The 27189-nt window shown below is 39.4% G+C and overlaps 1 protein-coding gene across 1 annotated transcript in view; it reads left to right on the top strand.

Annotated features, from left to right (window-relative positions):
• Positions 1 to 14435: 14435 nt before the first annotated feature.
• The window catches only part of LOC109032713 (uncharacterized), a 393313-nt gene continuing 380559 nt past the window's right edge, over positions 14436 to 27189 (top strand). The window contains exon 1 of the mRNA XM_072302208.1: positions 14436 to 15428. The gene's annotated coding sequence lies outside the window, so the exon portion shown is untranslated. The remainder of the gene's footprint in view (positions 15429 to 27189) is intronic.

Raw genomic sequence — 27189 nt, 5'->3', positions numbered from 1 at the left:
AAACCGGCATATTTGCAGTTGTAGCAGGATGAATTACATTCATCCGGAAAAAAAAATTATCAAAACGGTAACAAGACAATTTTACAGTTTCGAATGGATAAATTATTAAAACATTTGGTATAATTACTCATGAATAAAGGAAATTCTGCAAAATATCCCACCCAAACGCCATCACTTTGTGGTCAACTCCCTAATGTTGAAGTTTGAAATTTTGCAATGTCGTAACGGGAGAAAAAAAAATGTCCTCGGTCATGAAAATTTCAGGAAAGTTGCACTTCAGACGGGAGGACAAGAGACTAAAAAGTCAGATTAATTCACCGAGAAACGGGCCCATGCCATCGTGCTACCTCCAAACCCTAAATTTTTAAGTTTAAAACTTGGCATCGTTGCAACGAGAGGAAAAAAAATTCCCGATCATACAAATTTCAAAATTTACGCATCTCTCATATCGGAGATAAAAATTCAGACCAATCCGAGAAAAAAAGGCGCCAATGTTAGAAATTTTTTCGCAAAATTCATAATTGTGAAGCTTGAAACTTCGCAACGTTGCAACGGGAGCAAAAAAAATTTCTTGGTCATGAAAATTTCAGAAAGTCGTACCTTATACCGGAGAATAATGTACTAAAAATTCAGATAAATCCAATAAGAAATGGTGCAGGGGGAATTCAGTTGCCCTACGTGAACCTTTTTTCCAAAAAGCCTAAAAAACCCATGAAGTCGCGATTATACGAGGGTCATCCAAAAAGTAAGTTTCCCTACCTTGTATCTTCCGAACGAAAAAAGATAAATCAAATCGGTAAAAAGGTACTTATTAGACATACTTTAAGCTTTAAAACAAGCTCAAGTTTTTTAAAATCGGTTAAGGGGTTTGCGAGTAAACTTAATTTTACTGAGACAACCTCCTGTTGCCGCGTGCCCACCTCCGGGGTCAGGATGCGCGGAGAGTCGACTATATACTACTCGGGTTATCGCCTCTATACATCACATCAACAAGGAATTTTAATGTTTTCATTGAGTAGGCCTTACCTTACTTTTTGACATAGTCTCCACATCTTTGTTTATATTTCTGGTATCATCATGGCAGCTTCTTGATGCCTTCCGCGTAGAGGCTTTCGCCTTGACTCTGAAACCAGTCATTGACAGCGATCTGTACCTCTGAATCGGTTGAAAATCGGTTCCATCGTGGAAGTTTTTCCGCTCGGGAACAAATGAAAGTCACATGAAGCTAAAGTACGAAAGTTTGAAGGATTGAAGGAAAATTTCCCTACGCAAAGCAACTGATTTGGGAGGGCAGATCGCTGTCAACGACTAGTTTCGGAGCCAAGACGAGATCTTCATCGCAGAGGGCGTCAAGAAGCTGCTGTAATGATACCAAAAATGTCAAAGAAGATGTGAAGACTACGTCAAAAAGTAAGATAACTACTACTAACTACTAGTAAGGTAGTTACACAATGAAAACTTTAACATTTCTTGTTAATATGATGTGTAGAGGCGATAACCCGAGTCTTCTATAATCGACTCTCCGCGCATCCTGACCCCGGAGGTGGGCACGCGTCTACAGGAGGTTGTCTCAGTAAAATTAAGTTTACTCGCGAACCCCTTGACCGATTTTCAAAAACTTAAGCTTGTTTTAAAGCTAAGAGTATGCTTAATATGTGCCTTTTTATTGATTTGATTTATCTCTTTTCGTTCAGAAGATACAAGGTAGGGAAACTTACTTTTTGGATGACCCTCGTATCTCTGGGAGCTCCAACAACCTGTTTTAAAATTGGACGTATTTCTATCAAACGGAACTATGTGCATTATGACGTGAGCCCTGTTTTGCACATATTCTTAAGGGTCTCAGGGCTCATGTCTGAATGCGCATAGTCCCGTTTGATAGAAATAGTCCAATTGTGGTTTTTAGTATCTGAGAGTTCTCTTGACATTCCAGCTCAAATTTTTCGTTCACGACCAACTTCGCTTTAAACCCCCTTCAAGAGCACCATGCCGAGTTTGATAGTTTTCGAACCGAGAGCTACAATTACAACAGTGGCGTGGCGTGCTTTGCGATATATCAATTGATCTACCATTTAAACCTATGGAAATGAATCGATTTATAGGGTGTTCACAGCGAACACCTTGATAATCGATTCTTTACCCTAGCTTCAAATAGGGGAATATCGATAATCGATCATTCACGCCACGCCACTGAATTATAATAAAGCCGTGCTAAGGGAAAACGCCGTATGAACCTTCAGGCGTTGCCACATTTCCCCTGATAAAACCCGAATTTCCTATTAAATGCATGAATATTTTTCCTCCAAATGTTTGAATGATTTGGCTCGCAATTTAACCTAGAACCCCTGAAAATTTAAAAGAAAAATATTCGTAAATTTTCTCAAAAATAAACCTTGTATCGAAGGAAATTTGGCAACTCTCGGATGTTCATACGTCGTTCTTCCGTAGCACGGCAGAATAGGCAACGTGGAATGCAGTTAGACTGATTTTCAGTGGCGTGGCGTGAATTGCGATGTATCGATTGTTATGCCATCTAAACCTATGGTAAAGAATCGATTATTAAGGGGTTCGCTGCGAACACCCTGTTTATCGATCCTTTTCCATAGGTTTAAATGGCATAACAATCGATATATCGCAATTCACGCCACGCCACTGCTGATTTTACTAAAATCCGCCCAAATGGCGACTGCTAGTATCAGTGGCGAGGAAGAATACTGTGCCAGCTCAATTTGAAAAACAGAGAATATACAAATGGTCGATTCGTTCGCAATTAATTCTGAGAGCAGGAAGGAGTTGGAGAGATTTTACCGTGACGAAGCGATGATCCGTGAATTCAGGAACAGCTCTGATGCAATGTGAAAATTCCCAGTTTTCGTACACCGCCTTGACGAATGGTGGAGGGACCACAAAATAATTACTGCAAAAAAAGAAAAGAATGTTTAATAAATAAATTCAACATAAAACTGTAATAAATATTATAATAATATCGTTCCCAAGGAGCATAGAGCAACGGAAATTTGAAAGAATGGTAAAAGTTAATGGAAAAAATTGAAATTTTTAACCATTTAAATTGCATTATTTTTACATGATTTGATTAATACATTCCCATCGTAAACGATCAAATAGTTCTATGTATAAGAATATGACAGTTAGGCGATTTGCAATACAAAAAAGTTCACCTTATCGCGATTTTATTCCAATAAATTTTAAAAAGAGGAGTCCCTTCAAACAGAGAATAGACACCATGCGCATCACTCCGATCTGATGGCAGTAACTTTGCCATGTAATCACAATTTATTGGAACATGTGCTGATTTTATTTTAAAGCACAATTGGACTACATTTTGCAATTGAGAACTATAAATTTCGTCTCGGTTTAGAAACAACGTATGTGCCATTAGCTCCCCTATGCATATAAGTGTTTTTTCAGATGGGTTATAATTTATAGCTCCAAATTGCAAAATGCAGTTCAATTTAATACCGCCCTCCCGCTATTTACCCCTTTACGTGTTATGAAGATGTATGTATATGATCCCTACGGCTCAGAAAAATTTAACTTTATAATTCTTACCAAAATAATTGTTCATCTGCGAACCACAGATTGTGGCATTAACTTGTTAATTTAAAAAAAAAAAAAAAAAAAAAAAAAAAAAAAAAAAAATACTGGGCTTTGAAATATGTCTCTGGATTGGTTTTACAGATTTAGGAAAACAACTTGGGCCAACTTATTAGCTCGTCTTTTCCATCTCGAGGAAATATACGGACATTTACAACGTATGAATGATGGAACTATAATAAGAAAGAACACATCGTGTAAGAGGAATGAGGCTTTTACCGTACGCTTTTTCAATTGGACTGCATTTTGCAATTTGGAACTATAAATTCTGGCCCGGTTTAAAAACAACATATGCGCCATTAGTTTCCCTATCCACATAAGTGTTTTTTCAGATCAGGCAGAATTTATAGTTCTAAATTGCAAAATTCAGTCAAATTATGATTCTTACTCCATGCGCGTCTAGGAGAACGTAATGCTATAATTACATGCCCTGCTCACACGCCATAGTCATACCTCAGAAAAATTGAAAAAATGGACGTTAGATGAACAATGAACATGGGACCGGTTTAAAAGACGCCGCCGTGTGCTCAGGCCAAAATTAAAGTAGATTTCCTTTAAAAGCCTGTTCTTTACGGACACGATAAGCGCTGCCTTAGAAAGGCTGATAAGCCTCTGAAGTTTAAGGTGATTCGATGGACGCCATATTTTGTGACAGAACGGCATGCGATATATCGCATCAACTGGTTCCATTTTTTCAGCTACTTGTCATTTTTCTCAAATTTTGAGATCGCAATTCTGTTATCAGGAGACTAAAGCACTCACTTACCAATTTTAACAAAGAAATTCAACGTAATAAAGGCGTGGTTTTTTTAGAGAGAAAATATCGCATTCGAGTGCAGTTTCGATATCCGTATCGAATGCGATATTTTCTCTCTAAAAAAACCACGCCTTTATTACGTTGAATTTCTTTGTTAAAATTGGTAAGTGAGTGCTTTAGTCTCCCGACAACAGAATTGCGATCTCAAAATTGGAGAAAAATGACGAGTAGCTGAAAAAATGGAACCAAGTGATGCGATATATCGCATGCCGTTCCGACACAAAATATGGCGTCCATCGAATCACCTTAAAGTGTATCTCAGAAAGTAAACACAAACATTTCTATGAATGGTAGGTATGTAATTCTGATTCTGCAACTTTGAACTTCGCGCAAAAAACGATCGTGGAGAGCCTGCAAAACTTTAGGCATACTTCACGCATCGCGCTATCTCGTCGAGCCTACGCTACGGCGCACAGTGGATCGGGTCAATAGGAGAGGTCGGACATAATTTGGAAACTTGAAAGCCTATAACTCCATTAAATCAAAACTTGGAGATTTAAATATGGCTCCATCGGTTTTCTCGTAAAATTTTCCTCCAGAAACACCCCTTCAAATTTAAAATGTGACGAAATGACCGTAAAAATGTGCAGTTTTAGTTAAAAATTTCTTATCCGACATCTCTAATTAACTCGATCCACTGTGCGGCGGAACCCGAAGTGTTGTCTTGCTCTCGGCTTTTGCCCCATCCAACTTTTCTACCTCTGCGTTAAAGTCTTTGAGTCAGCGAAAAAGAGACCAAACTCTAATAAGACTGCGTTCAACGGAAAAGAACCAACTGCCAAATTTAAATGGGCAATTTAATTCTTTACGAGAGAACGTTTGTGCGAATTCCTTTGAATATTTTAAGGAATTTGTTTCGCACTGTATAGAAAATTCACCGAAATTTGCACGAAAATCCGCACAACCGTTTATATGAAAAAAATTAAATTGCCCGATTAAATTTGGCAATATACTGGAATAAAAAGTACATTGGATCTAGAGTCCAGACTCTTGAAAACATCGCAAGAAGAAGTACTCTTGATTCAATCAGAATCTAACTTAAGTCAACAACCAAGCCTCTTAATTTAAGCGGATTTCGTTTTTATTCAAGCAAAAATCCGATTGAATCAAGAGTATTTTTTCTTGTCAATGTTTTCAAGAATCTGGACTCTCACCTTAACCTCATATCGACGGAAAAACTCCCAACACTTCGTAGCTCGGTTTGCGACGTTGCAGATTTTCTGTCATTCTTAATTTTTTAGGTAAAATGCTACGTCAATAAATTCTTAAAAACATCCGTAACTTTTCTTCTTCGTGAGAGGCAGGTCCAATTGGACCGCGTTTAACAGAAAGGAACCAAGCCACATCAGCTATTGCCAAATTTAACTGGGCAATTTAATTTTTTACGAAGAAACGTTTGTGCGGATTATTTTGAAAATTTCAAGGAATTCGCTTTGTGCTATGAAGAAAATTCACTGAAATTTGCATAAATATCTGCATAACCGTTTTTATGTAAAAAAATTAAATTGCCCAGTTAAATTTGGCAATAGCTGATGTGGCTTGGTTCCTTTCTGTTTAACGCGGTCCAATTCGTAGTCTCCCAGACGAAGGAACGTAACTCTATTCCAAGGTTGCCAAAATTGACTAAAAAATTTAATTTATTTTACTAAAACGTACCTGAGCAATTTTTAGTCAAAATTTGTCTCGATTTTTGCGTGAAGTCCACGGAATAATCAGTGAAATTTTCAGTTAGAAATGTCCTCAATTTTCCTTAATCTTGTGCAATTTGCGAGGAAAGATTTGGCAACATTGAGATGGAGATACGTTTTTTTAGGGGGTGGGGGCGAATTGACGGAGAAGAGGAAAGCCAACAGATAGTAAATACAAGGATTTAGATTCTTTGCACATGCCACATGAAAATTGAAGCAGAGAGAAAAATAATTCGTCAGGGCAAATTAAGAAAATGAAAAAATGTCAGGAAAAATTGTGAAAATCAAGGAAATCGGATACGGGTAAAAAAAATAGGACTACGTACCTTCAGCGACTCATAATTTTGAAACAGACAAGTAGTGAAGCTGGAAAATCTGAAAAATAAAACAAAAAGAAAAGAATAATCGAAATGTATCAAAGGGATGAGAGCCATGATTAACAGTGAAAATTGGGTGTCACACTCTGGAAAAAAAAACACATTGGATTTAGAGTCCAGACTCTTAAAAACATCGACAAGAAAAAGTACTCTTGATTCTATCAGAATCTAGCTTAAATCAAGAACCAAGCCTCTTACTTTAAGCGGATTTCGTTTTGATTCAAGCAAAAATCCGATTGAATCAAGAGTATATTTTCTTGTCAATGTTTTCAAGAGTCTGGACTCTAGAATTAATGTGTTTTTTTTCCAGTCCATTTTCCGGATGAAAGAAAATAAGTCTATGAGTTGGAAATAGGATTAGGAGCTTTTTAAGTTTAGAATTCGAATATGACCAGTGTGAACCGATGCAAATTGCGCAGATGGAGTCATGTGGTGGAAATTTTGTCGGTAGAAGTAATCACTGTGAGCCTCTCTTAAGAATCGTCTTTAAACAACAACAAAAAACTAGGTACTCGTAGATCATGATTTGTGATTTTTGAGGCCAAGTTCATGATGCAGAAGCAAGTGAAGAAATTCATTACAATTTTACTCATAGGATACTTCTATTCTCTCATACCTACATCGCCTCTCCGGAATGCGAAATATTAGAAAGAAAAAAAAATGATTTCCACCTGCAATCAATTGTCCTCGGATAGGAAATTAGCAAAATGAGTTTTATGGACTACGATATTTCGACGCGTGTGGAAATTTTTAAAATTTCAATCGGACATTATTTGAACTGCGCTAAAAATATGAAGCCGATTCGATTGGTCGGGAAAGGACTTGACAGCAATGATCTGTTGCCAATTTTTCCAGATGACCATCTCGAGCGGGGAATTTTGAGTTTGTAGAGCTGCGATATATACTGGCGTGCATGGATATTTGAGTAATTTTGATCCGAGAATGTTGATTATAAGATATAATTCACTGGAAAAAAAAAACAAAAAAAAACAACTCATTGGATCTGGAGTCCAGGCTCTTGAAAACATTGACAAGGAAAAATACTCATGATCCAATCGGATTTTTGCTTTAATCAAAACGAAATCCGCTTAAATTAAGAGGCTTAGTTCTTGATTTAAGCTTAAATCTGATTGAATCAAGAGTATTTTTTCTTGTCGATATTTTTAAGAGTCTGGATTCTAGATCCAATGTGATTTTTTCCAGTATTAAAGAGTTTTTTAATTTTTATAAAAAAAAAAAATATATATATCAGTTCTTCTAAAAGTTTTTAGCAGTCGTTGGTAGGTAGGAGGAGATATTAAAATTGTGATGCGAAAATTAGTTCTTACCTCACACAATATCCTTAAGTAGGGTATACTTCAGTTCCATGCATGGAGTGCGAACTTTCGGCAGATAAAAATTAGCGGAGGGCAGGGTTGTTCAACTATTCACTTCATCACTTTTACTCGCGAGAAAATTATTTGCTGAAAGAAATTACTGAAATGAAATACCGAACACTAATAAAACTGATGGTAATACACTTCAATTACAAGTTTTTCACACGCGGACCGGAGATGGATATAATTTCATATCAAAAGTTCAAAATGATCCTAACTATGAAATCTTCCGACTTTTCAACTATTCGCATCATCACTTATACTCGCGAGAAAATTATTCGCTGAAAGAAATTACTGACATGAAATACCGAACACAAATAAAACTGATGGTAATGCAATTCAGTTACAAGTTTTTCACACGCGGACCGAAGATGAATATAATTTCATATCGAAAGTTCAAAATGATCCTAACTATGAAATCTTCCGACTTGTTTAACCACTACACTCACACACTCACACACCCACGCCACGGCCTCTCAACTACGACTACCGGAGACATCAGAACTTCCGAGCTCTCGAGTTTTCCAGTGTTTTCCTCAATTTCGAAAATTTCACTTTTTTTTGGGTTTCCCAGGTGAAAGCGGTACACACTCAAAAAGGTCGCCTCTCTGACGTAAGGGCGTATCTCAATTTCTAGGTGAGCCCTGTATCACGTGTAAATCTATGCTTTTCGGGGCTCATTAGGAAATCGAGTTACGCCCATACGTCAGAGGGACGACGAAAAGAGAAAGCGTTTCCACAATAACGGCCGTCGGTTTGCTGGTAAAAAAGGGTCAAGGGTCAGTCGGGTAGAAAGGAGGGTCAGGGGGGGGGGTCCAGGGGGGGTGTCTATCTACCCCTTCCCTCTCTTTCCATCTCCTTCCAACTCATATATTTTTGACCATTTCCATACAGATCAGTGAGAACGTCCACCTTCCTATTCTTCTCTCTTTCAACCTAGCCAGTTTCGAATGCTGAGAGACCGTTCATAAATCTCGTGACAAACTTTTCCGGAATTTTTGTCCATCTCCCCCCCCCCCCCGTTCTTCCTCCTAAAATGTTTTCGTGACGTAGGTCCCTATCCTATAACACATCAAGGTGATTCGATGGACGCTATATTTTGTGTCAGAACGGCATGCGATATATCGCATCAATTAATTGGTTCCATTTTTTCAGCTACTCGTCATTTTTCTCCAATTTTGAGATCGCAATTCTGTTGTCGGGAGACTAAAGCACTCACTTACCAATTTTAACAAAGAAATTCAACGTAATAAAGGCGTGGTTTTTTTAGAGAGAAAATATCGCATTCGAGTGCAGTTTCGATATCCGTATCGAATGCGATGTTTTCTCGCTAAAAAAACCACGCCTATATTTCGTTGAATTTCTTTATTAAAATTGGTAAGTGAGTGCTTTAGTCTCCCGACAACAGAATTGCGATCTCAAAATTGGAGAAAAATGATGAGTAGCTGAAAAAATGGAACCAATTGATGCGATATATCGCATGCCGTTCTGACACAAAATATGGCGTCCATCGAATCACCTTAAGTGATGCTTTAGGTGGGATGGGGGGCGGGCGGGCGGCGATATAGAGCAAAATAGTCTTATGCTGATCTCAAAAATTGGTTCAGAACATATTCACATTTTACTATGTGACACCCTGCATATGATTTGAAAGTGTCAACATCATGTTCAGCTTCTTTCATCATCATCTACTTGCTCCACGGTTTGAAAGCGCGACCGTCCGCCTTGAGATGAACTGAACTGCATTTTGCAATCTGGAACTATGAAGTTTGGCTCTTCCAGAAAAACACTTCTGTGCATAGGGAAACTAATGGCACATTCGTTGTTTTTAAACTGGGCTAGAATTTATGGTTCGAAATTGCAAAATGCAGTCCAACTATGAATAGGGTTTTATTAATCTCCTCGAAGTGAAAGGGCTCGGTCGGCCAATCAACCCGTTTATATCTAAAAGGACTCAAGCGTCAGAAACTTATGAGTCGTTTAGCTCATATACCAAGACTGCCATGAGTCGCTTCGGTGTATTTTTCTCCATAACGAACGGTTCACTTAAAAGAGATGAAAAATGCGGAACACTTTAGATAATTGAAGTAAGCGCGGAAGAGGATAAGTATTTGTGCTGAGACTTTGACTTAATATTTTTCAGGGACGGCAAGGCCTTTGATCCTTCCTGAAAGGTTAGCCCCAACCTTTCAGAGTAAATTTTCTAAACTTATTTCTGAGGGTTAACTAAGGCCGATTGAATCAGGTCTCATTCCATGAAATAATCATCCGTCAAACCCTTTCAACTTTAGAGCTGACTCTAAGGATTTTGACACTTATTTTATACTTGTTTCAATGCATAAGAGGTTTAATTAAACAAGAGAACCAGATTGAAAAGAGCCAAAAGTGCGTTTCTCGTTTTAGGAGACGCATCTTAAATAAATTTTTTTCACTTGACCCGGGTTAATGGTGAATTCCGAAGTCAAAAAAAAAAAAGAAAATCTTGCGAATAGGGATATCCCCTATTTTACATTTTTTAAAGTGAAACAGATGGAAAAAACCTGTAAAAAGGTAGTGATATGCGTACTCCAGCTTTAAAACCAGCGCAAAATTTTAGAAATTACAAGTACAGATTGTGAGGAAACCAGATAATCGGAAAAACTCTGAAAAAGAATAAGATCGATCGAATCCCATGAAGAAATTTTGAGTGCCCAAAAAGAAAATTTCTTACTACTTCCTTAATCAGTGAAACATCTCTAATTGTCGCTGGCGCCGGCATCCATACGCTTGATAAAACCTGAGTAAAGATATGAATATTTGTATGTATATTTTTTAAGGAACTTTAGGTGAAATCAGGCCCGCCACAAGGGGGGGATACTGGGTCCTCGGTACCGGGGCCCGGGCCCTGGAGGGGCCCGTGACGCAGGTGAAAAACCACTACGAATTCATGTGTAACCCTTGTCTCGTAGGGAAAAGTGAAAAAATTACCCTAAATACTCCGCAAAAGGTGAATAAAGTTTCAAAAACACGCTAGGGCACTATAAAATTTTTCTTACTTTTTTAGAGATTTTCAAGATTTTGAGTATATGTAGAATGATATTTTTCGTAACTGTGTCTCATTTTCTTCCGTTGTCGGATGCTAAGAGGCTCCTTTCTGGGCATCCTCGACTTCAATAGCTTAACTCCCTTGCCATAGACGTACGAAAGGGGAGTCCAGGGGGGCCCGGCTCCCCATAAAATTGAAAATTATCATCTGCCCCCTCAAAAAAAATTTATAGATGTTTTGAATGCAACAATTCGAAAGTTTTTGGTGCTGAAAGTGAACAAAAAGGCGTAATTATTCTGCAGAGATTGATGGAAAATCTCCATCATAAGAGCTTCATAATGCGTCCAAATAGATTTAAAATTTCAAAAATTTCCCGGGGGAGGCCCCCCGCCCCCCCCCCCCCCTGTGCTAGGGGCCCGGGCCCGAAAATTGGTACCAGGGCCCGAGGTGGGATGTGGCGGGCCTGGGTAAAATTGCGAAAAAAAATTACCTGAAAAATTGGATGAAATTTATTCACAAGTTTACCAGGAAATTCGTGTTTTATCAAAGTAAATTTGGCAACGCTTGAAGGTTCATACGGCGTTTTTTTTTCAGCACGGAAAAGAAATCCTCGAGGAAGCGGGGGATCGTATAGTGATTTTGCAATCCTGAATGGTACCTCGAGTCATTGATGTTCGAGCCAGTGGCGAGGCGTGAATGATCGATTATCGATACCTCCGTATTTGAATCTATGGTAAAGAATCGATTTTTAAGGTGTTCGCTGCGAACACCCTGTTCATCGATCCTTTTTCATAGGTTTAAATGACATAACGATCGATATATCGCAAAGCACGCCACGCCACTGGTAGAAGCTCGTATATCTTTTCCTGATAGACTAAAACTAGAACCAAGAACCTCTCTATCGCGAGAAAATTGATCGATCTCGTGAGCTCTCCTTATAGATGAGCGATTACTGTAATTTAGAAAACTACTCAGCACCAATTCTTGAACTACCGTGATTTTTTCTCTCTATGCGAAGAAAACCTTGCGAAAACTTCAAGGACTGCTATTGATTCGTCCTTTTTCAAAGAAAGAAAATAATAGACCATATAGGAAAAGTCCTATTAAAACGACCAATGTAACTTTTCAAAGTAGTTAAACTCTGACCACCCAATGCAATACAATTTTGAAGAAACCGGCCATTTATACATTTAGAAACAATTCTGTTATAGATTGATGTTCGCGGGAAAGTGTGGAAAAGCTGCTATTTTTTCGGAATAACGCCAATTTTGCGCTCTTATCGCTCACTCAAGGGTCATTCGTAAAATACGTAATACCATAGGGGAGAGGCTGGGAGGGGGAGCGGGGCGGGGGGGGGGGGGGGGGCTAGAAGAATTTCATTTTTTCATAGTAGGGGATAGGAATCTACGTCGCCGAAGCTTTAATAGGGGGAGGAAGGTCGAAAACTTCCAAAAATAACGTCACGTATTTTATGAACAATCCCCAACTCTCTTTTTTTCAATGAAGTTAGATTATAAAACTGATGTCATTTGTATTTTTGTCACGACGTAATGTTAATTGTTATAACTTCTACAGGATTGATTTCCAGACTTCCGGTTTTTGTGACTCGTTCACCCGTGAGCATGGGCGGAAATATAGCCCCCCTCCCCCTCACACACTCTGATCGGTCCCTCCAAAAAATGTCAAAGACTTAAGCTACTAATTAGTTTTGAGGTAAAAGGCATAGGGAATGTAATAAATATGCGCTTAATCCTAATATAATCGATGAGAGATGACAAAAGATGAAATTTCTCGCAAAAAGAGCAGCTTTCTCCGATTAAGGAACGTGGGATGTAGTTTGACCATAGTTCTGGTTGCGGTTTTTAATTTAAATAAAAGCCTGGAGTATTCTTGCTGCGTTCGTACGGAAAGACGTATTACAATAAAATTATGAGTTAAATTAAGATGAATTAAATTAATACCTTCAGTAAGATATGATATTTTTATATAAGGTCATAAGAGTAAAGCGTAACGCACAACGCCTGACGCGCAAAGAAATTCGGGGGGGGGGGGGTTGAATTGGGAAGTGGTCAGAGGATGTGCCCCTAGTAATGAACACTGGAAATAACAAGTCTCTTAGATCTAGAGTTCAGACTCTTAAAAAATTTGACACGAAAAAATATACTCGATTTAATCGGATTTTTGCTTGAATAAAAAGCCAAATCTCTTAATTTAAGTGGATATCCCTTTGATTCAAGCAAACATCCGATTGAGTCAAGAATATTTTTTCTTGTCAAATTTTTTAAGAGTCTGGACTCTGGATCCATGCGATCCATTTTTTTCTAGTGATTCTTCAGTATTTCCTCAATTTCATTATTTTCTAAATCGTGCGAATTCTTTTTCTTTTTAAAAAATAGTGAATAACGATGGCTAAAGTGCAAAATCACGTATCTCCATTGCGGTGTTTCAAAACCTCTGCTCTTATTTCATTTAGTCGAGGAAAAACATGTCAACAATGTAACTTGAAATTTCTGCGGAATATTCTGCTGATGTAGGAGAAAAGTCAAAGGAAGTTTCCAAAAAATTGAGTTGACTAGTTTTCCAATGAAAAAATGAAGTATGACGTTAGGTCTGAGGTAAGGCAAACGGAGATATGTGGTTCCGCACTTTGGCCATCGATATATTTACAATAATGAAATATTCACGTTTGCTTTCCTTTTAAATAAAACATTCCTTCGCAAAAAAAGCGAAGACGCTTTTCAGATAAAAAGATGAGGATTTTACAACACTAATCGAGTTGGATCCTTTCCGTTTAATTGCAATCCAAATACTGTATAATATGAAGTACGTAGCGACGTACTGCCGTGCCAAGTAAGAACGCCGTATGTACACTCGAGAGTTGCTTTTCCCTTGATAAAACATGTATTTGTGACGGCGATCATGCATATTTTTCCTTGAAATTTTCAGATATTTTAGATTCATTTGCGTACAAACTTGTCCGAACATTTTGGAAACAAATATTCGAAATTATACCAGTTAATTCGGTTTTTATTGAAGGAAATCTGGCAGTATCTAAAGGCTCATACGGCGTTTTTCCTTGGCACGGTGGCGTAGCCTAAACCTAAAACCATTAATCGGCGGTATTAGTCCGCAACCACGTATCTTGTCGGCGGTGTTCGTAGATCTCCGCTTCTATTATACTTTTTTAGAGAACAAATCGACACATTTCTTTAAGTTGTCGCAGAATTTTTTTTCGCACAGATAAAAAAAAATTACGGAGGTTTTCAAGAATTATGTTCATTTGAAAATAAAGTGCGACAGGGAGTTTGCAACGTCGCAATCCGAGATTCTTCCTTTCCACCAAGCGTCCTATAAAAAAAAATATCTGAACTCAGGAACAGGAGTTGTGTTTCAAAGGTTTTGCTAGTAGATCTGGCAACAGGGGCGGATAGACAAATCTGATCGTGCGTGGCTCAGTGTGTGTGTGCGAATCGGGCGACCAGCGAGCCACGCGTAGCGATGCGAGGAGGGGGGAGAGCGTCCCGCAGGCAAGAGCGCGCCCCTCCGGTCAGTTTTCAGAAAACAGCGCTACCGTCAGGTTCACGCGTTGCAAATCTGTTACGTCCGGCCGGTAGCACATGGCTCTGTCTAAACTCGCTTACCTTTTACTTGTTTCGGTCATTACTCGTTTAAACAGTGCTTTCGGCTAGTAAGCGACGGTTTTCTCAATATCTGTGCAAGTTTTAATCGTTTCTTCGTAGATTGTGGGAACTCGTGACCAATTCGCACTCGACAAAGGTGAAGGATACTGACTTTTCCTATATGGCGGGCGTGAACGTATGGAACGTATCCTTTCGGTCTCTGGTCGCGTCGCATCGGTTGAAGTTATTCGTTTTCGCGTCGTGCAAGTAGCAAGTGAACTTCTCGCGAGAATTCGTTCAAATTTTACGTGGCGTGATTCGAATTCGATGAGGACTATTGTCGAAAATGGAGATTCTTTTGCTCCCTCTCATCGGTTGGAAGTGATTTTGTTTTCGCACTACGTAAGTGGCCTTCTCCCGATTATCCGTCGGATGTTTTCGTGGACTTGATTTCGGATTCGACAGTTTAGTGCTTCCTCATTCAACAGAAAACCGCCAAGATTCAGGTATTTTTGTGGTTGCGATCCCTATTGTGTTCGGCTGAAGTTACGAGGATCAGCCGGTGTTCCGTTCGAGTTGGATCGCGTTGTTTCTTGAACCTGAACCTCCGAGGTTTTGCGCGTGCTTTCTCTAAGCTCCGACATTTCTATTCGTCTCAAATTTTTATTTCATCGGTTTCGGTACCCTCGTAATTAGCGATTCCTTCCATGGTCGTGGACAGTTTTGGCTTTTGTGTTTTCTGTGTTTTCGCGTCGTGTGAAACCGTGAGACAGTGATCGTGCATTCAGTGCGTTTTTTGTGTTCGGTTTTTCATCTGCCTAGTGGGACGAGCCTTGGGAATTATGTCTATAATATTCTGGAATATTCTGCCCCAGCTATTTTCGTCAGATTGGTCAAGCTCTCTGGTCAGGTCTGAAAATACCAATTAATTATTCTATTCTGATTTCAATTCTGTCACAACATTTTGAGTCTCTTTACTCCGATTGCCACTCTCATGGTTATGGGGTCGTGCACTCGAAGAGTGCGGTGTAGAGGGAACGAAAAATCGGCTTTAGTCGTTTAGAAATTACAGTCATCTCTAATACAAGGTATTTTTCGAGTATTGAGATCACCAAAATGTATCATATGTCTCCTAATTTTTCTTTCACTGGATACATTTTATTATTCAGGAGATACACGGACATGAGCTACGTCGTGCATTCACAGGTACACTTATGGATCTTAGGGCTCATTTAAGAGTGGATGTTGTTCCTCTTGATCATGTTCATACGTCAAATTATCTACTTGTTTTCAGCTATTATTTGCTGTCTTTTCATAGTTTTCTTTTCCAAAATTTCTCTAATGAACAGGAGCTAGGTAGTTATTTCTAAATTTGAAGACTGCTGGTGAGTGTTAGGAGAGGGAGGTATTGATTTTTTTTAAAATTTTATCCTACAGTTTTTACTCTATTTGTGTTCTGAATTGAAGTAAATCTTCACGAAAAATCCCCCAATAGCCGATCTCCCTCTCTCTTAGTAACTCTTTTGAAAATTTGTTTAATGAAGTCATCAATATAGGTCATAGTGTGAGCTACAATGTTTTCATTTGTATCATATTTTCTCCTCATGAGTTTTATTTTGTTTCTAAGTACCTTTCATATTTTAGTTCGAATTTTTCAAGAGCATACTTACAAGTAGCGTTAGGTTAGAATACAATTTTTGCTCCTCTCTGCCCATCACGCTCTGATTTATTAATTAAGAATTACTCAACTGAACGACTAGAAATTTGAGATTTCGCCAAGATTATAAAACGTATCAATTTTTAAAATCTAGAAAGACACCCCCCCCCCCCCCCCGGAGCCAGGGGTAAAAGCCAGAGGGACTTCTTGTTGTTGTTGTTTTTTTTTTTTTTTTTTTTTTTCTCCAACTGTTTAGAGTGTCCTTTTTCCCTGGGAAGTGTCTAATGGACAAAATTGAAGAGAGAGACGAAAGATGGATGTAAGAAAGAGAGAAGAAGAATTGATGTCAGGATGAAGAGAGAGGAAGGATACTTAGATGTAAGGAAGAGAGAAGAAGAAGGATAGATGTACGTGAAGAAGAGAGAGAGAGCAAACATCCACATATCTGAGATTTATTTTTTTTTAAAAACCACTTCAAGCGTCCTTTTACCCTGGGAAGTGTCCAACAGACAAAATTTTAGAGAGAAGAAGTACTTAGGATCGATGTATGAAAGAGAGAAAGCGAACACCCATTTATTTGAGACTTAAACGTTGGAACTTGATTGTATCGACATGTTGAAAATTTTCACTTTAACTAAGTAACTACTTTAATCATGTGAAGGACGTGTGTCCGTGGTTTTTTCCCTTAAATTTTAGTCATATCATGATAGCAATTCACCACGAATTTCAAAATGTTAAACTTTGCTATGAGATTAAGTCCCTCTGGCTCTCGCCCCTTCGATACATATTGGCATTCCTATCCTTCAGTTTGCTCCACGCCTTTTGCAGTATTCCCGTTTAAAGGAAAAACGTCATATGAGCATTCGAATGTTGCCAAATTTCCTCTCAGTAAATATTTATTCTTGAGGAAAGTTGCGAATATTTTTCTTTGAGATTTTCAGAGGCTTTAAGTAATGAAATTTGAATCGAAATCCCTTACAAAACTGGAGGAAGACTATCAAAAATTTCCCGATATTTCGTGAGTTGTTAAAGGAAATTTGGCAATGACTGAAGGCTCATACGGCGTTCTTCTTTAGCACGTCAGAGTAGGTGCCAAATTTTCCTACTTGTCGCCTCGCAGTGGTTTTATATTGGGAAATTAACTTATCAGGAATTTTGTGCAACAATGAAGCCTAAGTTTAAATTTATCTGTCGATTCATTTTTCTTGAGGAAGGACCACCCGCCACAGAGTTGGGAAAAGATTATTCAGAAATTATTTGGTCAATTAGCAACGTCCGATCAATCGGCCGAAAGCCGACTTATCTATCTCATCAGGTATAGAATTCTGAGAACCGAGGGTCTAGTCAGATTTGCCGCGCAATTTCAGTCCGCCAGAGAAAAGATACTCGAGGAGGTAGATACTCGAGAGAGTGACCGGGAGGGAGGGGGCCGCATTGACAGAGCTGTGAAGAAAACCGGGGAAATGAAGAGATAAGCGTACTTTGGGTGGCTACGTTCCGTCCCTTTCAGCAGGATGTTGTCTCGCCGCCGGGCCACCCACAGACTCTCGTATGGCGACAGTCAGTCGCCAGCCTCAGCTTCTTCCACCGAAATAACTCCTGAATGATTTCACGGAGCAGATTATGATTGTAACCCTTCGTTGATTCCACTTTTTCCCCCTCAGTCGTCTGAAACTATGATCATCTACGAACTCCCCCCCCCCTCCTTCCCCGGCCCGGGCCATGCCTCCTTTCCCGCGTAAAACGATTCCTCTTTGAGAGACGCGTGTTCGCCGCAGGTGTTTCGCTTTTCCTGGGATTTTGCAGTGATTTTCGACAGAATACTGTGTTTCCTTTTCTTTATTGCCTCCCTCTTTTTTCGATTCAGTTAGGAGCCGCTCAAGTATTACGTAGTAAGACATTTTGGCCGACTCTTTGACCTTCTCACCCCCGCCTTTTGGAACCACGCAAAATTGGCCAAGCCCTCCCCCCTCCCCCACCTTGAAATATGTAAGAATGACCAGGCAGTCCCCCCCCCCCCCCCCCCTTAAATTTTTTAGGAAGTAAAGGAGATAACCGGAAGAGGACTATTTAATAGTCGAATGATATTGTTCTTTTCCATTTGAGATGAGAGATTTTAATAGAAAAATTTCTGACCAGCAAAGGCTGTAATATTTTAATATTTTATTAATTTGAGACGAGAAGCTTGTGTAGGACTGGACTCGATAGCCTCCGCCCCCCAACCCCTCTTTGTAGTATGTAAGATTGACCAGCCCCCCCCTCCCCCTCCCATTTCTTAGAAAGTAACGGAGAAAACCCAAAGAGACGTATCTGTGTTGAATAATTTTGTTTTTTCCATTTGAGATGAGATGAGAGTTTTTAACAGAAAAATTTCTGACTCAGTGAGTGCTGTAATATTTTTATAATATTTTATTAATTTGAGATGAGAAGCTTTCGTAAGACTGGACAGCCCCCCCCCCCCCTCCCTGCTCCGTAACGCCTTAAAGCGCAAGGATAGATCCACCCTTTTCCCACATATGTAAGGTGACTTGATGACCGCTAGATTTTGTGGCAGAACAACATGCGATATGTCCCATCCATTAGTTTCATGTTCTCAGTTATTTGTCATGTTTATCGAATTTTGAAATTGCGTTTCTGTTGTCACGAGACTAAAGAATTCACTTAAACATTTGACAAACAAATTCAACGTAATAAAGGTAGCTGTATGGAATGCGAGTTTTCTGCTCTCGAATTCGATATTTTTCCCTCTAATGAAACTCTGCCTTTTTTACGCTGAATTGGTTTGTCTTTGGCGAGTGATTTCTCTAGTCTCGGGACAACAGCAATGCGTTCTCAAAATTCGATAAAAATGACAAGTGGCTGAATAGATGAGAACTAATCGATGCGATAAATTGCATGTCGTTCTGACATAAAATATGGCGGTCATCGAATCACCTTATGTAGCGTACGCAATAATTGAGCGGCTCTTTATGGAGCATCTACTCCCGAAACGGCCCACATTTTGCAAGTAGGAACTACAATTACTGGATTATTTCAGAATCAGCGTATGTGCCACTGGTTCACCTATGCACATAGGTGTTTTTACCTCTAAGCCTGAAATATTAGTTCCGTATTGCCAAATGCAGTCCAAATCTGAATTTCAAGTGACATTCATCTTTGTATCTAATTGTTTTCGATTTATGAAAACACAGCATCAATGATACAAAATACATCAGTGTGTGGTACAACAGATACTGAGTTAGGGTTTTAGGTAATTGCTTGTTCAAATGATTAGATTACTCATTTGACTGACCTAGTCCAAAAATGTTCGCAAAATTTTTTCAACAGTATCGGATGTTTTTCTACTCAACGTGAGCAAAGCTAATTTAATGATTAATCCCCTGACCGTCATTTAGAACGAGAACGACTCTCTAAAACATTTCCTCTCCTCCTTCTTCTTAACACTCACTTGGCAGACATTAGGGTTATTTTTGCAGCAAATTATGATAATCTTCTGAAAATCGTCTTTAACCATTCACACTTCTTACCTCGAGTAAGGCTAGGTTAGGTTATGTTATGTTATGTTATGTTATGTTATGTTATCTCCTCTCCTCTATCATCTCTAAGTATCCATTCACACTTCTTGCCTTCAGTTCCTTCATCATCTCTATCCATCAATACTTCTTGCCTTCAGCTCCTTCCTCACTTCTATCCATAAATACTTCTTACCTTCAGCTCCTTCCTAACTTCTATCCATAAATACCTCTTGCCTTCAGCTCCTACATTATTTCTATCTTTGCATGCTTCTTGCTCTTCCAACTTCTCTTGCTTCCCTCTCATCTTTAGGTAACAAGGTAAGTAACTTCGGTAAGTATATTTTGTTTATTTTCTTTAATTTAATATAATTTTTCTCTCCCATCTTTAGGTAAGAAGGTAAGTAACACAGGTGAGTATATTTTGTTTACATTTTATTTGTTCTTTAATTTAATTTAATTTAATATAGTTTTTCTCACGCAGGTGCGTCCACACAGTTCGCCCGACGGCCGGACGAGCGCTCCGCCGAGCAGTCCGCCGGACGCTCGGTCTCCGGACAGAGCGTCCGGGAGGCTGTTCGACGTATCGCTCATCCGACGGTCAGACGAACCGCGTGGACTCACCATTGACTCAAAGGCTCTCGTTACACGAGCATGTGTCCGATCGGACCCCCGACCAAGTGGAGGTCATCAACGCTCACCGGTGCTCATCGGTGAGCGGTGGTGCGCTCCACTCGGACGGGGATCCCTTCGAGATTCGCTCGTGTCACGATTGCCTCGGGTAACCTGTGTCCATGCGGCAGTCGATTCCTAGGGTTTCAGGCACCGTCACAGGGTCGGAGCCCGCAGGTCCGGGCGCGATCTGCGGACGGACCCCTCGCCGGAGCTGGCCGAGCGGCGATCGTTGTTGCGGCGCTACGACCGCGAGAGCAAGTCGCGGCGACAGCGGAACTATCCTGGGGCCTAAGCCCTGGATACACGTTTGAAGTGACGCTCCGAAGTGGTGGCTGTCTGGCCTAGTGTCGGCATGGGTCTGCCGAAGCAGAGCGCGGGGCGCTCTGCTTTGATGGGATCCATGTCGAGACTCGGCTGAGCAGCCACCACTTCGAAGTTTCACTTCGAACGTGTGTCAAGGGCGTGGCGCTGGGTTTCCACGGTCGACACGAGCCCGTCGAATTGGGTCCCCGATGCGACGATGCGATCGTGTTGCCGATCAAAATTAAGTGGTGCCTCTACTTCTTGTCATAAGATACCCTGTAATACCCTGCTTCAGTGGTGTCATGAAGGGGGGGGGGGGGGCGCTGGCTCCGAAATTTTCAGTTTTTTCCCCGCTCGCATGGGAACGGAGGCGCAATTACTCTTCGCTTCCGGATAAATTTAAAAAAAAAGCGGGAAAGTTATCGAGGCCTTCAAAAAAAACACAAGGGAGAGGGCGCTACCCCCTCCCAGAGGCGGACTGGCCCTAACCAGAGGGCCATCGCCCTCTAATCGTTAACGGAGAGGGCTCCGCTAGGAGTCATTATGACATAATTTTTATGGCCCCACCGGAACTCCCCCTGGATTTTTTCAAAGAATATCATAGGAGGCCCTTCAGCGCCCCTTTTAAACTTTCCCCTTTTATATGAGAAGAGGCCAATTTTTCGAAGAATATCATAGGAGGCCCTTCAGCGCCTCTTCTAAACTTTCCCCTTTTATATGAGGAGAGGCCTCCATTCTCATTTCGGTGCGGCCCGCCTCCTAAGCGTGGCAGGTGTTACGCACTTGTCCAAGGTATAAAGAAACTTCGCCCCCCCCCCCCCCAAAACAAATATTTAAAAAAAAAAGAAAAAAGTAAGACAAACTTAGAGGCACCTATGAATTTTGATCGGCACCTCTCAGTAGTTGCATGGATGACCCATTTCGATGCGCTCATTTCGATCGTGGAAACCGAGCTTAGAGAGAGCTCACCTCAAGGCCCCTCTTTGAAATCAAACTTATAGCTCACCTCGAGTCCCTGTGCCTAGGCACCCACTATGACCATACCTAGGGGAGAACCGGGTAAAGAGAGACTGGGGTAATGGGAGACTTTTGCTCCTGCTGCTACCCATTTGAGATTTAAGTAATGAAACAAGAAGGAATGAACTCTTGGTCCATTTCTACGTTCTTGTACAAATTCCGAACCGGATCGGACGACAGCAGACCGCGGGAAGTGCATGTAAACATAACCTTTTTTTTGAACTGTGTTTTTAAGTTCGTTCCGTGCCGCAGTTTTCGTGGATTTTGGAAAGTAAATTTTACTCAAAAAAAAAAAAAAAAAAATTATATCATTTTGTAGCTTAGGATATGTACTATATGGCTATATTTTTTGTTTTATGCTATTTACTTTACAAGTCTGGCAGCATAAATATAACCAGGAGACAAGTGTCAAAATGCCAGCTAAGCAGGCAAATATTCCTCTAACATCAGAATAGATCAGGAAAAAATCCAATTCTTTAACTGGTACCTACCCTGAAACCACTCCACCGGTCAATTTTATCTTAATTTCAAAGCCGAAATGTTCTCTTAAGCAATTTTTTAATGCTTAATTTCATTATATACTGTTAAGACCATATTTAAGGTCTATTTTTGCGGTTTTTTATCCCTCTAATAAAAATTTGAATTTTCACTTTTTGAATTGAATTTGTGAACTTCCCGCAGTCCAATTTCAAAACCCCGTAACTCATTCACATTTTATCCGATTGACCTGAAATTTGAAATGGTAATCAAACTCTATCAGTAGAACACTCTCATTGCCCTGCCATATTTTTCCTGTGCAATATAAGAGGCAATCCAGACCTCGTCTCTCTTTACTCCGTAATGGTAAAGAGAGGCATGAAAAATGGGGAAAAAGAAAAAAAAATAAAAAAATACTTTCTATTGCAGTGATAGAGATGAAACTTTGGGTAATAAGTTCTCATGAGGTAACTAATGTATACCCTGATTTTCTCAATTTTTAATCTCAAACAGGGAGCTCAGAAATAGGGGGGTAGGTCTCTCTTTACCCGGTTCTCCTACATTAGAAAGACTTCAGAAAAAAAAAAAAAAAAAAAAAAAAAATTCAGCAGGCTCGGGGTCTACATTTACGACATTGACCCTTGAATATTTTAATTTTCGCAAAGTTTCTTCTCGGCGGCAATCTTTCTTAAGTTTAGCCATCTATTACTCTGGATGAATTTGTGACGAACAAAGACCTATGACTTAGCAAAGTAGGTCGCTTTTTAGTTTTTTCCTTCGTGAACTTAGGGGGGTTAGCATCATGGGAACATTTCTAGAGGGTATGGGGTAACATTTTATTTTCTCATCCCCCTTCTTTCTAAAATCCAAGAGATTTTTTAGGTTGGTTTTGACTCTGAACGTTCTAATGGTTTACGCATTTTTTCGCAAGTGCTCGTGTTTTACGGTTTTTTTCTTCCGCACCGCAGTTTTAATTTTTCGTTTATCATGCAACTCAAATGTTCGTTAAGGATCAACTCTTCATAATTTTTTTCAGCAGATTATAGGCTAATATTTTTTCAGCATATTATACAGGCTAACAATAAGACTGTTTGTCCTAGTTCAAAAATGGTCTTTTACTGAAATGGACTAGCTTCAGTGTTATTTTCCTAATAAATTTAACAAGAAACAGGCATTCAGGCTTTGTAGGTCGTTCTCACGTATTTTGTACTTACATATTTAGTTTACCACTGTCTGGAATTTGTATGAAGGTCACTAAATTTTCGGGGGAGCAATTATAGCCAGACAGTTTATACCCTTTTTCCTGTGAATAAGATTAGCTATTCCACTATTCTAAGGAAAAAGGCCCTATGAACATTCAAATGTTGCCTGGTTCCATCCAAAAAAATAATTATTTTTGAAATGAGTTATAAATATAACTCCCTGATATATTTTGGATTTAATTTCGATTAAAATTCTCTGAAAAATTGAGGGAAAAATTCACCACTTTCCCTCTGATATTGTATATTATCAAAAGAAATCTGGCAACGTCGGAAGTTTCATACTGCCTTTTTCCTTAGCATGCCAGTATTGGCCCTCACTGCGTGGCCGAAATCGCTGTACTGTGTGCAGGCAGAGACGAAACAGGCAGTGAGGGCTATTATGCAAGTAAATATGAGTAGGACGTAATTTAGTCACTGAAAAAATCACAATGGGAAAAAAAACATTGGATCTAGAGTCCAGACTCTTGAAAACATTGACAAGAAAAAATACTCTTGATTCAATTGGATTTTTGCTTGAATCAAAACGAAGTCCGCTTAAATTAAGCGGCTTGGTTCTTGATTTAAGCTAGATTCTGATTGAATCAAGAGTACTTTTTCTTGTCGATGTTTTTAAGAGTCTGGACTCTAGATCCAATGTGTTTTTTTTCCAGTGATATTTAATTTCAACAGTTTTCCCTCGGAGGACAAATTTCCCTTTGAAATTGTATATCATCTAAAGAAATCCGACAACGTCCAAGGTTTATACGGTCCTTTTCTTTAGCATTCCAGTATTGACCCTCATTGCCTGGTCGAAATCGCTGTACTGTGTGCAGGCAGAGACGAAACAGGCAGTGAGGGCAATTAAGGAAGTAAATGTGAGTAGGACACAAGCCACTAAATAAACCAAATTAGAATAGTATTTTCACTCCATTGGGCTCCATATCAGGCACAGTAAGATACGCTGTTTGCTTGAAGATTGTGGCGTGTCCGTTGACTCCATCGAGGTTAACGCTGAAGAGGAGAATAAATTCCTCACTACTTATTCTACTTAAGTGTCGTTTTCAGTGCCAACGGTAGTAGGTATGTTCAATACTTACACACTGGGAAAAAAAAAAACAAATCGGATCTAGAGTCCAGACTCTTAAAAACATCGACAAGAAAAAATACTCTTGATTCAATCAGATTTAAGCTTAAATCAAGAACTCAGCCTCTTAATTTGAGCGGATTTCCTTTTGATCTAAGCTTAAATCTGATTGAATCGAGAGTCCTTTTTCTTGTGAATGTTTTCAAGAGTCTGGACTCTAGATCCAATGTGTTTCTTTTTTCCAGTGCATCTTAACAGAAACGAGAGCCCCTTAGAATTTTGCAATATTTTCTTTTATGTTGGATGAGCCCAATGAATATTGATACAGGTCGTTTACTTACCACATCTTGCGCAGCGACTGGGATTGTTGGAATTGCCTAACCGTCCGGGGCTGTCGGCGGAATTTTTTACCAAGTTTCTCACGTTTCCACGCAGATTCTGGGGTTACTCATTCTCATGCTATGTTTTTGGCGCTGTAAAACCCAGTTATACCCAAGACCCGTTAGGATCTTTATTGAATGCAGACTTGCAAGCCGAGAGTAAACTTCCTCGATGGCTGTCGAGTGTCTGTTGTTTACCAATATTCTTAACTTTTTCCTGACATTGTTTGATTTTTTGGTAAACCGCTGCAAGTAAAACTCTCTCGAAAGTAAAACAGTGCTTTACCAAAAAATAACAAAAAATGACTGGAAAAAGTCAAAAATATTGGTAAAGAATACAGACGTCCTTCGCATACATTGTTGCCCATTATGCTTCCAGTCAGGGACCGGACGGACCTGCCTGTGTTACCTATCTCTAGTTCAAAAATGTTTTGTTTTTAATTGTTTTCCTTTGTTTTTCTTTTTTTTACAATTTTTTTTCTCCTCTTTTTTGTTTTGTTTTATCCTGACGCTTAAGTTCTGTCCATTGTAAAAAGATCGAATTTTGCTCAATAACACGTTTGCGACTTAAATTGTATCTTTTTGCGCATCCATTAAAATAAAAGGCTTTGGCTCAAGCATGTTTGTTGATCCTTGAATTTACCATCAAGATTTTTTTTCATCTTGATTTAAGCTGAATTTCTCGAGAGGGAGGGGGGGGGAGGAAGCTTGGAATAAGCATAAAGTTAGCTTTAATGATGAAGCGGCATCACGCTGGGTTCAAGGACAAATATTTCTTCTGCGCTATTGTGTTTCTGTAAATTCTGTAACTCTACGAACAATCGCACCTAAATGCGTTTTTTATTTGTCGCCAAAGACACCATTATTACTGCCTAACCGCCAGGGGCTGTCGGCGGAACTTATCTCGCGAAATCCAAGTAAATTTTTCAGTGAATTTCAAGACCAACTTGAAAGGTATTTTCACGCGCTACTATTGCAACGTGTTTTGTGACCATTTAAGACACAAATGCTCCACAGTTTCTTTATGGTCATGTTCTTATTCTGATACTTATTTTAATGTCTTCAGCATGACTTTCCTGTCTCAAGAAATCAGCATTTACTGAAAGATCCCGCACAATACGGGTGGGGGGGGGGGGGGTTGGATGTAGAATAGCGGGCATTTTGTGCTTGTTGATTTTCACTGGAGTAAAAAAAAGACCCTCTAAGTACTAAATGGAAACTCATACCTTTTTAGTTATCAATTTTTTTATTTTATTTTTTATTTCGTGGGGAGTTTCAACGTCCCGACATTTAGAGTGATTTCGCGGAACGTCAAACTATACAATAAAATGACGTTACAATTTTTTACTGTATTGCTCATTCTTACGATTTTCGCAGTAACACTGATTTTGTTTGTTCTTTGCGACTGTTTAAAGTTAGAAAGTATTGTTTGCGTTTTGTTGTTGTTTTTTTTTTTTTTTTTTTTTTTTTTTTTTTAGTTTGTTCTTTCAGGTACTTTCATCATGAATCCCTTTCTCTCGCCGGGTCGAATTTACAGCTTTTCCTCAAGTTGCTAAGCTCCAACCGCTGGGCCCCCACAAAATGTTTTCAGCCACTCTAATGGCTGACTAAAATATCGAATAACTCTTCGACGCACTGCGTTTCCTATCCAATGAAACGTTTATCCATCGCAGCAGTTTCATCTCTTTCGAATGGTCGAATTAGGATCAAGTCACAAGGATGAAAAAAATTTAAAGTCGCTGCTTTTACTCATCCATGATTGGCTGCATTCACCCTCTAAAATTGAAAATGGAAAAAGTATTTGAACTTGAGTATTCACAGTTCTTTACTAAAGTGCGCAATGTTGATTGCGTCATGCGTTGTTTACTTACGAAACTCATCAGGCCTTTTAAGAAACTTGACTCATTTGACGTGTGACTGATACATCATTCAAGATGTCAAGGACAGTAACCCCTTACTTCCACAACCACACGATAGTTAATTCACTTTTAGAATAAAGTTGAACTCTGTGTTCTAATTGCACCACATCATCAGTATTTTGGTGCAATTTTTTTCAAATTGCGAACAGTTCCTAATGAACACTCGATATAAATGACATGATTCTTGTTTTCAAGCAACATTACGCTCATTTGTTCAAAGGCAGAGTGCTTCACACGAACTACATCACTGATGTTTTGGAGCGACCTTTTATGCTCTTACGGCTCTAAACATTTTGTTTGAGCACTCATCGTGAATCACATTACTGGTATATTTGCCAATATTTGCTGCACCAATGAAAACAAGTTTCGATCTTATGGAATTGCCGACATTCTTCAAAGTTAAGCC

The sequence above is a fragment of the Bemisia tabaci genome, chromosome 7 (genome assembly GCF_918797505.1).
Source record: "Bemisia tabaci chromosome 7, PGI_BMITA_v3".
In the NCBI taxonomy this organism is placed as follows: domain Eukaryota; kingdom Metazoa; phylum Arthropoda; class Insecta; order Hemiptera; family Aleyrodidae; genus Bemisia; species Bemisia tabaci.
Note: the sequence above shows the minus strand (reverse complement) of the source record. Positions and strands in the feature narration are given on the sequence as shown.